This window comes from Nannobrachium achirus, assembly GCF_963921795.1.
Source record: "Nannobrachium achirus genome assembly, chromosome: 6".
Classification (NCBI taxonomy): domain Eukaryota; kingdom Metazoa; phylum Chordata; class Actinopteri; order Myctophiformes; family Myctophidae; genus Nannobrachium; species Nannobrachium achirus.
Genome location: NC_137815.1, coordinates 69,007,919 through 69,013,298, shown reverse-complemented (window position 1 = coordinate 69,013,298; position 5,380 = coordinate 69,007,919).

Sequence of the window (5,380 nt, the reverse complement as noted above, 5' to 3'; positions counted from 1 at the left end):
GTTTTAAGCGCCTGTCTCTTAGTATGTTGTATAGCTCCTCGAGGCGAATGCGTGGATATGAAATTAATTCATTTTTTTCAGATTGTCTTCAAAACCCCCAAAATTACATAAGACTATAGTAAGGCGTCAAAACAAAGATTTTAAGTCTTACATTTCCGATAGTGCCTATGTTTTGGTATGTTGTATAGCTCGTCGAGACGAACGTGTGGATGTGTGAAACATTGCTGTGCGACCCCTGGAACCCTACTTTTTTTGACAAATGCAATCCTAGATTTTTCAAAGTGCGATAACTCGGAAACCAATAGGTTTTAAGCGCCTGTCTCTTAGTATGTTGTATAGCTCTTCGAGACGAACGCGTGGATATGAAATTAATTAATTTTTCTTCAGATTGTCTTCAAAATCCCCAAAATTACATATTGACTATAGTAAGGCGTCAAAACATAGATTTTAAGTCTTACATTTCTGATAGTGCCTTTCTTTTGGTATGTTGTATAGCTCGTCGAGACGAACGTGTGGATGTGTGACACATTGCTGTGCGACCCCTGGAACCCTACATTTCTTCGACAAATGCAATCCTAGATTTTTTTATGTTGTTTAAATAATTGTAATATGTGATGTGTGAATCATTGTAGTATATATATTTGTCGGAATATGGATAGGGGTAGGGTTAGGGGTAGGGGTAGGGGTAGGGTTAGGGATAGGGATAGGGATAGGGATAGGGATAGGGTTAGGAGTAAGGTTAGGGGTAGGGTTAGGGTTAGGGGTAGGGGTAGGGGTAGGGGTAGGGTTAGGGTTAGGGTTAAATTTAGGGTTAGGGTTAGGGTTAATTTCCGATAGTGCCTATCTTTTGGTATGTTGTATAGCTCGTCGAGACGAACGTGTGGATGTGTGACACATTGCTGTGCGACCCCTGGAACCCTACATTTTTTCGACAAATGCAATCCTAGATTTTTCAAAGTGCGATAACTCGGAAACCAATAGGTTTTAAGCGCCTGTCTCTTAGTATGTTGTATAGCTCCTCGAGGCGAATGCGTGGATATGAAATTAATTCATTTTTTTCAGATTGTCTTCAAAACCCCCAAAATTACATAAGACTATAGTAAGGCGTCAAAACAAAGATTTTAAGTCTTAAATTTCCGATAGTGCCTATCTTTTGGTATGTTGTATAGCTCGTCGAGACGAATGTGTGGATGTGTAACACATTGCTGTGCGACCCCTGGATCCCTACTTTTTTTGACAAATGCAATTCTAGATTTTTCAAAGTGCGATAACTCGGAAACCAATAGGTTTTAAGCGCCTGTCTCTTAGTATATTGTATAGCTCTTCGAGACGAACGCGTGGACATGAAATTAATTAATTTTTTTCAGATTGTTTTTCAGATTGTCTTCAAAACCCCCAAATTTACGTAAGGCGTCAAAACATAGATTTTAAGTCTTACATTTCCGATAGTGCCTATGTTTTGGTATGTTGTATAGCTCGTCGAGACGAACGTGTGGATGTGTGAAACATTGCTGTGCGACCCCTGGAACCCTACTTTTTTTGACAAATGCAATCCTAGATTTTTCAAAGTGCGATAACTCGGAAACCAATAGGTTTTAAGCGCCTGTCTCTTAGTATGTTGTATAGCTCTTCGAGACGAACGTGTGGTTATGAAATTAATTAATTTTTTTTCAGATTGTCTTCAAAATCCTCAAAATTACATATTGACTATAGTAAGGCGTCAAAACATAGATTTTAAGTCTTACATTTCTGATAGTGCCTTTCTTTTGGTATGTTGTATAGCTCGTCGAGACGAACGTGTGGATGTGTGACACATTGCTGTGCGACCCCTGGAACCCTACTTTTTTTTCGACAAATGCAATCCTAGATTTTTTTATGTTGTTTAAATAATTGTAAGATGTGATGTGTGAATCATTGTAGTTTATATATTTGTCGGAATAGGGTTAGGGGTAGGGGTAGGGGTAGGGTTAGGGTTAGGGGTAGGGGTAGGGTTAGGGTTAGGGTTAGGGTTAAATTTAGGGTTAGGGTTAGGGTTAATTTCCGATAGTGCCTATCTTTTGGTATGTTGTATAGCTCGTCGAGACGAACGTGTGGATGTGTGACACATTGCTGTGCGACCCCTGGAACCCTACTATTTTTCGACAAAAGCAATCCTAGATTTTTCAAAGTGCGATAACTCGGAAACCAATAGGTTTTAAGCGCCTGTCTCTTAGTATGTTGTATAGCTCTTCGAGACGAACGCGTGGATATGAAATTAATTCATTTTTTTCAGATTGTCTTCAAAACCCCCAAAATGACATAAGACTATAGTAAGGCGTCAAAACATAGATTTTAACTCTTAAATTTCCGATAGTGTGTTTCTTTTGGTATTTTGTATAGCTCGTCGAGACGAACGTGTGGATGTGTGACACATTGCAGTGCCACTCCTGGAACCCTACTTTTTTTTCGACAAATGCAATCCTAGATTTTTCAAAGTGCGATAACTCGGAAACCAATAGGTTTTAGGCGCCTCTCTTTTAGTATGTTCTCTAGCTCGCTAAGACAAATCATGATGTGTTGGTGTTGAGTTAGGCAGCGTTTTACTGACATCAGACACGGGTATCAAATGTAAAATATCAATACGACCACCATATGTATGGAACAATTATACTCCACCCCCCAAATCAACATTCCTGTAAGTGCAATCAGCAGGACACCACAGGGAATTGAACCCCATCCTAGTAAACCAGGAGTGCCACACCAGTGTCTTTTGCTTCCTGATGTATTTACAGGTTGAAGACAAACTCAACAATTTTACTTTCATAACGACACTACACACTGAACTAAGGACACATTTACCTATTATTACCTGAGCAATTTCAGTGTATTACAAATAACCGTTACCTTAAAGCTGTACTGTGGAAGCTGCTCAACTAGTGGTCAGTAGCGGTATTGCTTTTTTCGGCCGGAGTCGCCGCGGACCACCGGAACGGGGGTGTGATTGGCCGGTGGATTGGCCGGTGGTGTATGATCGGCGCTGTGATTGGCCGGTAGTGTATCATGTGGGAGATGACATCATTTTGCCGGGAAATTCTCCCCCCTCACAACTCATAGAAAATATATAAAGAGAAGGCTTCAGAAGCTGAAAATAACAGAGTGGGGGTTCTAAAACTTTAGCGATTTAACAGTTAGGACAATTTTAAGATTTGTTTTATAAAAAAAGTTACATGGTATAACTTTAACTAATGTTAACACTTTTACGTGCTGATCCCAAAGTATTTTGGGAAATACATATGCGTTACACGTGGTTTCATACACTGCAAATTTTCATCATCCTCCGCAACACATGTCCATGAGTATCTTAGTGGTGTAGTGTATCTTGTACACCAGTATTTAGTCAGGTACATGGGTATCTTAGTGGTGTAGTGTATCTTGTACACCAGTATTTATTCAGGTACATGGGTATCTTAGTGGTGTAGTGTATCTTGTACACCAGGCCCATTACATTGCAAGATGCTGTACTCATCTACTCGCCACCACACTCTTAACTGGTGAGTAGCGGTGAGGTAAGTCTGATAGGAAATGCAGGACCCTAATTAGTTTGTTTTGGGCTGTTTGGAGCTTAGTTTTCAGGGCTTTTGGGGCGTCACAATACCATACGTGGACTCCGTAGTCAAAGAGGGGCTGGATTATTGCACCAGCTAAGGTCTTCAGTGTGTTGAAATTGACCATCGGGGTGATCCTATGTAGGCAACAAGTTTGTTGGTTGATTTTCTTTTAATTACCTTTGAAGTCATCATGCTCCCAGAATAATTGATCAACATTATAATATACCGGTATATTACTATTGTTACCGCTCTGTTAATACATACAGTATAAATAATATCTGTTAATACTCTTCAATGACATGATTGTGACCTTGATGATATACTGACAATCAAATAGAATCACAGTTTTAGTGTGGTTGCCGCTGCAGGGAAACCACACTACTTGTCCGACTTTATTACGTATTCCCAAATAAACTAAAAACAAACAAATGTTCATGATGAAATAGCACTTTTTTTCCCTACTCGCTCTGTGTCTCATAGGAGGGCTGTGGGCAGTTCAGAAACCTGTCTACCAGTGACATCATCGATGGGGAGTGCAAGCTAATAGAAACTGCAGGCTTTCTATTCCTGAAAAGTTACAATGTTATAATGGAAGCCATTGTTCTCGTGATAATAAAAATCTAAAAAAAGGAAAAGAAAATCTTGTTTAACAACCCATTTAGAACGGGTAGACATTATTGTGTATCATTATTTTATGCTTTAACTATTGAAAAATAGCAGATATACAAGCTCACAGCGCGGCACCGAGTGCCGCGCTGTGAGCTTGTAGATCTGCTATTTTTGAAAAATTGTGAAAATTCGAATTTTGACCCGGTTCTATGAGTGTCTTTTGAATCCTTCTAAGATTTTTTTGAAAAACCTATGTTTCTATGTCAGCAATCTGGCCAGCCATCGTCAAAGAAAAGGTCCTTTTCACTTAACTGGAGCTCAGTTAGTCTGTTCCTGAGAGACTAGCCTATTATGTCAGTGGTGCTCAAACCTTTTCATGTGAAGGACCCCCAAAATGATATTTATTTGGCCACGGACCCCCCATCTCAAAATATTTAGTTCCAGGGACCCCCCAGAAGCAAAATTTGAGTTACAAACGTTCGCTTTGAAAATACATATATTCAAAGATTTGCACACATTTTCAGAAAAAAGAAAAAAAAATAGCAGATCTACAAGCTCGCTGTGAGCTTGTATATCTGCTATTTTTCACTGGTCAAAGCATTCAATAATTCTAGGCCTAAATGGGTTAAAAGAAAATCGGCCTAACGAGGATGTCTCTGGCAGACAGCTCTCCTAAGAGACACAGACTGAGTAGAGTTCTTTTTTTGGCTATTTTATCTTGAACATTAGTGAGGACCAATTATATGAAGATAGGTTGAACATGGGTGAAGTCAGGGCTGGATTAACACCTCAGGTCCAATATAACATCTGCAGCAGCATACAGTTGGCTCAGCACGGCAGAGTTTTAATCAGTTGACTTGACTTTCATGAAATATTGTACATTGTACTTAACACACAATCAGCACTTTTCAGCAGCATTCTCACAGCATTTTTTTCCCCCTTTTTTTTTGAGGGCCCTTGATGCCCAGGGGCCCCTGGACACGTGCCCAAAGTGCCCATATGGTAGATCCGGGCCTGGGTGAAGTTGTCATTTAATTTGTCTAATGGCCGAGTCCAGTGTCACAGGTCTTTCGCAGGCACACAGGGGTGTCGCACCAAATGCTGTGCCGTGGGTACAAGGATTCACTCACATTTTGTGCTTTAGCTATTGATAAATAGCAGATATACAAGCTCACAGTGCGGCA